Source organism: Tamandua tetradactyla, chromosome 11 (genome assembly GCF_023851605.1).
Source record: "Tamandua tetradactyla isolate mTamTet1 chromosome 11, mTamTet1.pri, whole genome shotgun sequence".
Taxonomy (NCBI): domain Eukaryota; kingdom Metazoa; phylum Chordata; class Mammalia; order Pilosa; family Myrmecophagidae; genus Tamandua; species Tamandua tetradactyla.
Window position 1 is genome coordinate 12,247,215 of NC_135337.1, and position 10,996 is coordinate 12,258,210.

At 39.5% G+C, this 10,996-nt stretch overlaps 1 non-coding gene across 1 annotated transcript; it reads right to left on the bottom strand.

Annotated features, from left to right (window-relative positions):
- Positions 1-3,635: 3,635 nt before the first annotated feature.
- On the bottom strand, positions 3,636-3,742 carry LOC143651054 (U6 spliceosomal RNA). The gene has a single exon (XR_013159803.1). It is a non-coding gene; the product is annotated as a U6 spliceosomal RNA (small nuclear RNA).
- Positions 3,743-10,996: the final 7,254 nt, after the last annotated feature.

Consider the following 10,996-nt stretch of genomic DNA (forward strand, 5'->3'; position numbering starts at 1 on the left):
CCTGTTGATGCAATCATCCTCCACTATGTTAGAGGTCCCTGTGTTGTCCTTGACAACTTCCTGTCTGCATCTCCTCACAACAAGTCTGTTCCCAGATTCAATTAATTCTACCTCAGAAATATCCCCTGGATCCAATTCTAGTTCTCCAGCTCCATTGCCCTTGTCTAGGTCAAACCCATATCACCCCTTACCTGAACTATTGTGGCATCTTCCTGGTGGGACTCCTGGCCACCTGACTCTCCAGTTTCAAGTCTGTCCTTCTCTACACCCAACATCCCTGGGATCCTAGGTGATGAAACATAAACCTGATCTCATCACTCACCTGCTAAAAGACTGGCATCCCATTGACCCACAATAAAGTCCCCACTCCTTTGCCTGACTTGTAAGTCTTGAAGCCATCAGTCAGGCTCAAATCTTCATTTCTATCCTCATCACTTGCCCCTGCCCCTGCACCCATCCTCCAGGTCCCTCAATGTGCCTGTTTGACAAGTGCTTTTGAGCACAACTTTTTCTTCCATCGGGAACATCTTCCCTTCCTGCTCCCCTTGGAAGATTCCTCCTTGTCTTCCCATGTCTTCTCCAATGTGGTGCTTTCCTGATTACTTCAAATAGAGTGAAAATGTCCTTCTTGGGCTCTCATCAATATTTACTTTGTCACTTATCACTTACTATTTGTAGGATCTGTTTATATAACTCTGTGGCTTCTCCATTGGTCTTTGAGCAACAATGTCCTATTCCCCATGTATCCTCTGCACCTAGAGCCCATATTTGTTAAATTTAGTGTGTGAAACTGTAAGACTCTAGGACAATATGAGCCTCCACACCCTAGAGGTCACTTAATATACGTCACCATCCAAGGAGCATGTCCACTTCTAAGTTTGTGGGACTGTGACCCTAGCCCAGTGGAGGAGTCCTGAGGGAGAGCCTTGCATGCTTCTGGAGAAGCTCCACAGAGACAATGGCTGAGTAGTGTATTCTGTAATGAGATCTAGCAGTGGGGCAATTAACTGGCAGGACTTCTTTGTGGTGATGAGCATAAATGATATTGTGTGCTTCTACCAGCAACAGTAATAAGACATTAAATATCCCTGATATTTCTTGATGATAAAGACATATTCTTAATATTTCTGTGGTTCGTGGCCTACAGTCATAACAGACAAAAATGTTGAAATTCTGTTAGTGAAAGTAAATATAGATTTTTTTTTTCTCTAACCAAGTTCACACATATTCTAAATTCTGTTTTCAAGCACCTTAGGGGTGTGTGATCCCAGATGAAGAATTTCTAGTTGAGTTTCCTTTGTTCACATCTTTCTTAAATCATTCAGAGTCAACTCTTGTTTAATCATTGGCAAGGAACCAACAATAAAGTGATCCGATTTTAACTCAGATGCTCAAACATCAACACAAGGTAGTCAGACTCAGGAATGAGCACCCAACACTATATGGACTCTCTATTTCTCAGAGCAAATGTCTCATGGCAGAGATGAAAGGGGCCTTAGAATCCTCCAGAGAGGAGGATTCTATGGATGAAGTTGAAGGATCTCAGGCATATACCAGTTACCACCTCATCTGGATCTAAGCTTCCATTCCAGGTTTGCCCTGTGCCTATGATGCAAATAAGTTTGTACAAATAGTCCTGGAAAATGGTGAAACTGACATTAACCACAGCAGAGAATATGGGCCAGACCCAAGTTCTGAGCCGTCAATTGCATGTAGCCCTTGTGAAGTTGGAATAGTAATTAGCTGTTCCCAGATAGAATAGTGGATTCTTGCCTGGTGCACTCAATAACCAATTCCTGAGACATCAAGGTTTCAAAGAGAGAGAAAGTTCATTGCCAGGCATGAAGCAGGAGATCAGATGACCTATCAGCCCAAAATCTGCCTCCCCAATAATTCTGATAGTTTTATAGTAATTCTAAAAAATCTGATACAGTAATTCTGATAGTTTTATAGTATCAAATGATAGGCAGGCTTTAGGATAATGAGCACAAATGCTCCAGATGATATAGTTAGAGGTGATCTAATTATTGAGCATGTGCAGATTGATTACATGCTTAGTCATAGAAAGTATGTAAAAAATGGTGAGCTTAATATGATGGGGCATGATTTTTAGTATTATAATGAGGTATAGGTGACTTATAGGTGAAAGTTTTAGGCTACTGTGCATGTGAGGTCAGCCTGTTTTGGTTAGATATAGCTTTTGTTACCAAAATAGCTTCAGAATTGGGGTGGGTTAGTTCTACACTGACCCAATGCCCCACATTAATAAACATTAGGGGCATCTTTAGTGATCACAAGTCTCTAAAGTCGAGAAACCAGATAAAATGGGTACAAGTGAGGATCAGTCACAAGGTTTTTACAATCATAAGGGCACAAGATAAAGGTTATGCGATTATCAGAGATCAAGGCAGTTAGATTATAGTTTAAAGATTTCAGATATTTCCTTCTGTCTACTGCAATATACCAGAAAGCAAAAAGGAATATTTATATAATGATTCAACAAATCCCAACATCTTGCTTATTTAGCTTCACCAACACTTAAATTCCAGTTTTTCTCAGGAAACTACAAAGAAGAAACAAATAACAAGTGAGGCAGGCTGACATGCCAAGGATCCCTTGCAGTGCTAGTTAAGACCCCTGCCCCTATGGGAAAGGAGGAAAAGTGATAAACAAGTCATGCTGACACCTCAAGTCTGCTTCTCTTCACCAGATAGGCCCATTCCTACACAAACATCCTGTTGGGGCAGGATTTGCAAATTTATAATCCATGACCCAAGAACATCCTGCCCCAGACAACTCACATAGCTCACATCTTCCCTGTCCCCATTCCCTCTGTGCTCATTTTTTGCTGTTGTTGTAAGCTGCCATATGATCTGCCTCCCTGCCACTTTGCATTGAAAAGCAGGTTTCTTTAGTGCTACTTTGCACCTGTGCCACTGAACTCCAGAAACTTATCTGCACTTTGGTTTTCAGAGTCTGTGCATCCTGTTTGAACTTAGCACCCTCTCACATAGAAGTTCAACAGCACCTGCCTCCCCAACCCTGACTTGTCCTGTATTCATTCTGAGAAAGATTTGCTGAGCATTCCTTCTCCACCAGCTTTCTCCTCCCTCAAAGAAATCAAATACCCTTTAGCAATCTTCCCTCCCTGCTCTTTTCTTTTTTTAACATTTTTTGTTGTGAAATAGAACATATATGGAGAAAAGTGATAAATTTGAAAGCATAGTTTAACAAGTAGTTACAGAGCAAATCAAAGTATGGTATGGGCTACAGCTCTATGATTTCAGGTATTTCCTTCTAGCTGTTCTGATACACTAGAGGCTAACAAGAAATATTGATATAATGATTCAGTAGTCAAAACCATTTAAATCTTAACTTTACTGTTACAACTCCTCCTTCTCAATTGATCCCCCTCCCAATCTTTGGGGATATTTGGACAATAATCATTCTAACTTATTCATGTTGAAAAAAAATGTTGACATTATAGGATAAGGGAATGCAAATGGTTGATGTTTTTGAAGAGACTGAGCGATATAGACTTTTTTACCTTTTTTTTTTTTTTTTTACTCAGCTTTCCATACCCTGGATGAAGGGAGTATCAGCAACAAGGTTTTGTTTTGCTTTTTCTTTTTCTTTTTTTAATGAAATTGTTCATGAATTTGCATGTCATCCTTGCACAGGGGCCATGCTAATCTTCTCCATATCATTCCAATTTTAGTATATGTGCTGCCAAAGCTATCACAACAACACGGTTTTCAGAATCACATGGGCACACTGTAAAAGCCTTACAGTTACACAATCGTCTTCAAGAATCAAGGCTACTGGAATATAGTTGAACAGTTTCAGGTACTTCTGTCTAGCTATTCTAATACACTAAATACTAAAAAAGGGATATATACACTGCATAAGAATAACCTCCAGAATAACATCTCAACTCTATTTGAAATCTCTCAGCCTCTGAAACTTTATTTTGTCTCATTTCTCTCTTCCCCCTTATGGTCAAGAAGGCTTTCTCACTCCCACAATGCCAGGAAGAGGCTTATCCCCTGGAGTCATGTCCCTTGTTGCCAGGAGATGTAAACCATTGGAGTCACAGCCCACACAGGCCCTCTCTGCTCTTTATTTCCACTTCTCACTACTCACTTCTCATTTTTCTTCGTCTTTGACTTCCCCACCTTATATTGTCCAGTTCCTGCCTACTCAATCCAGGATGTTCCTCTCCTTCTCTGCACTATACCTGCCAACCAAACACTGACCCTAGCCATGGCTGGAAAGGTCAAGCTGAGTGTTAAAATCCAACTGTATACAGGAACAAAGCTGTACATTCTAGGGAGAAATTATACCCAATAACAGTAGGCTTCTGGAAGGGAGAGAGTGTGTCAACTCACCTTTGTATTCCTTGCCCTGATGCAAATGTAACTGGTGCCTGGCTGGCAATGGTGCCACTGGGCCCTATTCCAGGTTCCAGGTTCTAGTAGTTTCAACACTAAAAGAGTTCAGAAATGAGAGAAGCCAGTAGGAATAAGTAATAAAGCTTAGTGAAGAAAAAGAGAGATAGTACATGTTAAAGAGATAATGTGTTCCATGCACAAGAGTAACCTTCCAGAAACCTACAACCTCCAGAAGGGACCCTGGACCAGATAAACCCTGAAATCTAGAGGGCCCAGCCTCTTCAGAACATCACGTAGTTCCATTCCCCTACCCCATATTAGTGGCAGGCCCTTCCAGCATTAAAAGTTAGGCTGTCCATAAAGACAGCGATGGAAAGATCAAAGGTGATGGCAGAGTTATACAGAGAAGATAGGATTTAACAAATGAATGTGAAAGCTCAATCACTAAATTGATATCTCTTTTAGTCTCCAGTATCATAGAGCACTAGAAACAAAACCTAAAATTGTGGAGTTGTAACCCATGTTGATCTCTGAAATTTGTTCTGCAACTAATTGTGGGGCTGTGCTTTGAAATTCATTGCTTTTTTTGTATATACGTTATTTTTCACACAAAAAAAGAAAGTAAAAAAGTTGTTTGTGATGACTAAAAAACAAATTGTTCTTTCTAGCCTCCTATATTCTGGAGCAGCTAGAAGGAAAAATCTGAGATCTTATGTTAGCCCATGACAACCTCTGGGATCTGTCCTGTAACTGCTTGTTGAAGTGTGCTTTGAAAATCATTGCTTTTTTTATTTCTTTGCATTTGTCCAATTCTGTCCTGCTTCATGTGGAAGGCACTCATTGGATGTTTGCTTAATTGAATAACTGGGAAATAACTAGTGCTGCACACTCCACAGCTTCTCAAAGTCTCTTTTGTGATTTCCACCAAGTTGCCACTTAAATTCTCACTATCCTCTAATTAAACTGGCTTTTCCTCAAGCACCAACATTCAAGCTAAATAAAATTTTTTCAATCAGTGTTATTGGTTTTCTGTTTGGCAATCATTTTTCTTGCTTCTATTCTTCAGTGCAATTGTATGAGATCGTTAACTTTGCTTGTGGATGGAGGAGGAGGGCTGCAGGGTAGGGGCGAGAGGTAGGGGGTTATGTCTAACACTATTTCTTGAACTCTCCTTCTCTTTAAAAAAATTTTATTGAATAATATAGCATATATACAAAGTAAAGAAAGAAAAAAGCAATACTTTTTAAAGCACGCTTCAGCAAGTAGTTACAGGACAGATCCCAGAGTTTGTCATGGGCTACCATAACACCATCTCAGATTTTTCCTTCTAACTGCTCCAGAACATTGGAGGCTAGATGGAATAAACATTTTTCATCATTGCATTCAAGATTTTATTTTTTCTTTTTGTGAAAAATAGCATATATACAAAAAAGCAATAAATTTCAAAGCACAGAACAATTATTTGTAGAACAGAATTCAGAGTTTGGTATGGGTTACAATTCTACAGTTTTAGGTGTTCACTTCTAGCTGCTTTAAGATCTAGCACTGTCTCTTGGAAGGAGATCTGTGTGAGATGGGAAAGTCTGTGCAAGGAGCCCAGAAGACCCCCTCGCTGAGGGATGCTGCGCTCTTTCCAGGTGGCTTTTCCCAAGAGTGTAAGTTTCTCATGGGCTGGGTGGTCTCTTGGTTCTTCTGTTGTGCATCTAGCTCAGGGTCAGAGTGGACAGGAGAGACTTACAGACTCCTTATTTTGATTCTCACCTTGCAGGAGAATTTTCTATTAAGGCAGACAGGCTCATCTTTTAATGATAAATTGCCAACAGTTATTGTGAAAAGAAATAGAACACAATAGAGTTCCTATGGCTAAGAGATTTAAAGAGTTCCTATGGCTAAGAGTCAGGAGGCCATTCAAGAGGTTACTCTGCAAATCTCAGCCAGATGTGACAAACTGCCAAAGAATGCAAAGCTTCAGTCAACAGTGTCCTTCAAAAGCCTAAAGACATGAGGACACCATAAACAAAGGCCAAGATAAAGAAATCTGAAAACTATCTAAACTGAAGGACATTTGGAGCTCTACAAATGTCCACCAATCCCAAACAATTTATGTAATCGTCTTTTTCTCACCTGAAGTGCCAAGATGGAGTATGATTTTCAGTGTTCTCTAAATCTGTGTCCCTGGAATTGCAATTCAAAGACCCCCAAATAAATGCCTTTATTGGCTTGTAGCTTAGATTGTTATTTCGCAGTTGGCATTATCAAAAGTGATTATGTGTGTCAGACATTGTGCTAAGCACCTCAGCAGAACATTTAACTTCTCCACCTGCAGACAGAGGGATCCTTTTATATGTAAATCAGATCTTGCCAATCCTCCTCTCAAACCCTCCAAGAGCTCCTATCACACCACCACATTTGGGAGTCAAGATCTTACCTTTTCTTACAAAACCCTATGTGGCAGAACCTACCTGGATACCCCAACCACATCCTCTCTTCCCCCTTGCCCTGGCTACTGCACAGAATCAACAGGGAACACTTGCAAATATAAAATTTATGAAGGTGTCTCACGTGACCATAGGAACGCAGAGTCCAAAATCCACAGGGCAGGCTGCGAAGCCGATGACTCTGATGGATGGCCTGGATGAACTCCACAGGAGAGGCTCACCAGCCAAAGCAGGAATGGAACCTGTCTCCTCTGAGTCCTCCTTAAAAGGTTTCCCATGATTGCATTTAGCATCACTAATTGCAGAAGACACTCCCCCTTGGCTGATTACAAATGGAATCAGCTGTGGATGTAGCTGATCTGATCATGACCTAATCCTATGAAATGTCCTCATTGCAACAGACAGGCCAGCGCTTGCCCAATCAGATGAACAGGTACCACAACTTGACCAAGTTGACACCTGTCCCTAACCATGACAAACACCCTCTCCATCATGTTGCCTCCCTTGCCTTTTAAAAATATTGTTTAAAATACCTGGCCATTTTTTTTAATAAACCTACTTCTCTATTTGTCAAGTTTCTCTCTGACTAGAATCTAAGTTACATGAGAGCAGGGACTTTTTTTTGTTCACTGTTATGTTCTCAATTCCAGGAACAGTGCCTTTGATGTAGCAGGCTCTCAATAAATATATATCCAATGGATAAATACATGGATGGATGCTCACAGAACCCCATGATATAAGTACTATTACTATTTCCATTTTATTGATGAGAAAACTGAGGCTTGGAGAAATTAACAATATTCTTAAGAGCAGGAAATTAATGAGTCACCTGAGATCAGAAGTCAAAAGGTATGACTCTGGGGACTTGCTTTTATCCACTGTGCTGATTTCTCTTTCTCTGTGCACTCACAAATTGCTTTAATTATTTATTTTTTACTTGACACCTTGTATTTGAAATATAACATATATGTAAGAAACGAAAATGTAATAATTTTCAAAGTACACTCCAACAAGCAGCTACAGAACAGATTTCATAGTTTGTTATGGACTGTCATTTCACAATTTCAGGTTTCTTTCTCTAGCAGCTCTAAAACACTGGAGGCTAAAAGAAAGATGAATATGTGATTCAGCAGTAATATTCGTTTGTTAAATCCTACTCTTTGTTATAACTCCTCCTCGTTTGATTCTTCTCACACTCTGTAAGAATCTTTGGGCTGTGCCTAACTTTTTCATGTTGAAAAAGGGTCTCAATAATATAGGATAGCTAATGGCATTAGTTGACATTCTAGGACCCTGTGGATTTCAGGGCTTATCTAACCTAGAAACTCTCTGGAGCTAAGGGGTTTCAAGAGAGTAAACTTGGTGCATGAAACTTTTATGGAGTCTCTGTTAGAGCCTGTTCTTTAGGGTTAGTAGGCAAGTTGTTGGCTGGGATTTGGCAAATCATGGTAATTAACAATATCTAGCTGAAGTTTACATAACAGTAGCTCCAGGATAGCCTCTCAACACATTTGAACTCTCTTAGCCACTGATATCTTGTTACCTTTCTTTTCTTCTTTGGTCTAGAAGGCATTATCGATGCCACAGTGCTAGGGCCAGGCTCATCCCTGGGAATCATGTCCCATGTTGTCAGGGAGACTTTCACCCCTGAATATCATCTCATTGTATGGGGGAAGGGTAATGATTTTTCTTGAAGTGTTAGGCTTATGCAGAGAGAGAGGCCATATCTGTGCAACCAAAGAGGATTGCTGGAAGTAACTCTTAGGCATAATTATGGGTAGTTTTATTTTCTCCACTACAGAAATAAGTTTCATAAGGGGAAGCCTCAGAATCAAGGACTTGGCCTATTAACTTGGGTGTCCCTAATGTTTTAGAGAGCACCAGGGGTTTCCCAGATGGGAAAGTTTAATAGTTCCATATTTCTTCTTCACTCCCTCAAGGGACTCTACCAATACTTTTTTTTTTTTTTTTTTTTTTTTTTTTTGGCATAGGCAGGCTCCAGGAATCAGACCCAGGTCTCTGGCTTGGCAGATGAGGATTCTGCCACTGAGCCACTGTTGCTTTATACCAAAACTTTATAATTATCAGACCACCATAGTCTGGGATGTCTCCAGCTATTACTTTAGGCTATACAGAATTACAAGCACTTGTTCCTGTTTTGGGCTTCAAGTTTTGGGTTATTTAAATGAGCTCTTTGGACAGCTTGATTTAGATTGTGTTACAGAAAACTTAGGTTCTAGAAACAATAAACCTGTTTACTTTTGGTCTCATACAGTAGGCAATGCTCTAGAGTACATACAGTACCATCTTTTGTTCTGTATTCTGATTTACCTTAGTCCCAGGTAGATGGATTTTGTTTTTATTTCTAATCAAAGTCTGGTCTCTTTGCTGGTTACTTTAACTGTTATTGTATACAGCAAAGCTGACTTTCAGAGTGGCAGACCTCCAGCTCTGAATCTTAGGTGTCACAGAGATACTCAAAGTTCCAGGGAAATACCAGCTTATACATATATAGCTTTTTGTCTCAGGCTCTAGAAATATACTTATAAATTCAGACTAACTATGGCTGCTATAAGAGCTCACAATCTATGCTCCAATTTTCTTATAAGTATTTTCTAAAAGAGACCATACGGTATTTGCTCTTTTGTTTCTAGCTTATTTTGCACCACATAATGTCCCCAAGTTTCATTCATCTCATTGCATGCCTCACAACTTTGCCCCTTTTTGTAGACACAATATTCCATCATATGTATACATGACACTTTGTCATTCTACTTCTCAGTCAATGTATCCTTCAGCCACATCTATCCACTGGACATCATGTATAATGTCCAAAGCTAACAGTCCATGTCTCAGGTATTCTCACTTATTTGTGCAATCACCAACACTTTCAATTTTAGCTAATCTTCATTGCTCCAAAGAGGAAAATAACCAATAAACACACCCTCACAAATACAAAATCCAAACCTCCCCTTAATGCTTATCTTCCCCCCAATTATTTACCCCTACTATTTCTGAGGTACTGTTGATGCTTTCCTGTAAAATATAGAACATAGCATGCCATAGTAGTTTTCCCACTATACCCTTCTATTTTTGACTCTTTGTACAAGATTCAGACCTTTGAAGTATTTCATGCAAGAACTTATTTATGTTTGTAAGTTAATTGGTAGGGTACATGGCTCAAATAAAGAAAGTTTTACTTCTTCATTTCTTATTTGGATGCTTTTCATTTCTTTCTCCTGCCTCATCACTCTAGCTAAGACATTCCCCATCTTAGGGGAATACTTCAATTTCTCACTTTTAAGTATGATGCTGACTATGGGTGTTTCATATACACTCTTTATGATACTGAGGAAGCTTCCTCTGATTCCTACCTTTTGAAGTGTTTTTATGAGAAAAGGATGCTGCATTTTGTCAAACACTTTTTCACCATCAATCGATATGATCATGTGATTTTTCTCTTTTGATTTGTTAATGTGCTGTATTACATTGATTGATTTTCTTATGTTGAGCCACCCTTCATTTGTGATATAAACCCCACTAGGTCATAATGTTTAATTCTTTTAATGTGTTATTGGATTTGATTTGATAATATTTTGTTGAGAATTTTTGCATCTATATTCATTAGGGAGATTTTTTTGGTAGTTTTCCCTTCTTGTAGTATCTTTATTCTTTTTTTTATATATAAAAATAACCTCCAGGATAACCTCTCAACTCTGTTTGAAATCTCTCAGCATTGAAACTTTATTTTGTCTTATATTTCTCTTCCCCATTTTGGTCAAGAAGGCTTTCTCAATCCCATAATGCCCAGTCCCCGCTCATTCCTGGGAGTCATGTCCCATGTTGCCATGGAAATTTACACTCCTGAAGGTCATGTCCCAAGTAGAGGGGTGAGGGCAGTGAGTTCACATCTGAGCAACCAAAGAGGTTCTCTGGGGATGACCCTTAGTCATAATTATAAGTAGGCTTAGCTTTCCCTTTGCAGGAATAGGTTTCATAAGGGTGAGCCCCAAGATTGAGGGCTCAGCCCATTGAATTGGTTGTCTCCACTGTTTTCAAGAAATTAGGAATTCCCCAGATGGGGAAGTTTAACATTTCCTTCTTTCTCCCCAAATTATTCTCTGCCAATATTACTCTGGAATGTATTGCAGCATCAAACTAACCTGT